Source organism: Egretta garzetta, unplaced genomic scaffold, assembly GCF_000687185.1.
Source record: "Egretta garzetta isolate BGI_Z169 unplaced genomic scaffold, ASM68718v1 scaffold890, whole genome shotgun sequence".
Lineage (NCBI taxonomy): Eukaryota > Metazoa > Chordata > Aves > Pelecaniformes > Ardeidae > Egretta > Egretta garzetta.
In genome coordinates this window covers 292,354-292,884 of record NW_009258295.1, presented here as the reverse complement: position 1 = coordinate 292,884, position 531 = coordinate 292,354, and positions in this window count along the sequence as shown.

The window sequence follows — 531 nt, the reverse complement described above, 5'->3', positions numbered from 1 at the left end:
CTGGCTGAGCCAGTCGCTGCTGCCCTGCGTGTCCCGCTGCAGCCACACAGGTGTAAGGAAAAGCATCTCTGGGGGTTGTTCAGGGGGCTCGAGTGGGGGGGAAAAATCTTTTAAATCAAATTAGGGTTCTTAACTCGGGCCCGGGGAGGCGAGCAGTGACCCCCCTGGTGCTGCACCTCGATTTTACAGGAGCTCTGGCACCGCGCACAGAAGGGCTGCGCTGCAGTTCAGAAGGAAACAGTACAGGCGTGAGGCACTGGGATCACCATTAATTAGCCCTCTCATAAAAACATCCCTTCCGATTCACGCTATTCTAGAAGAAGAATTGTAAAAGCTGAAATACTTTTAAGACAATCATTGGTGTAAGCTCTCCAGTACTACTTAGACTGAGTTCCGTCACAGTACCAGGGGTTGACTGTGCCTCCCTCCACAGTTCCAGCTTCTCTGATCTTTTGTTATGGTCAGGAGGCCCATGAAAATAAAAAAAAAAAGGAGAAGAAATAGGCCAGGGACCTGGGCTGGGGTCAGCCC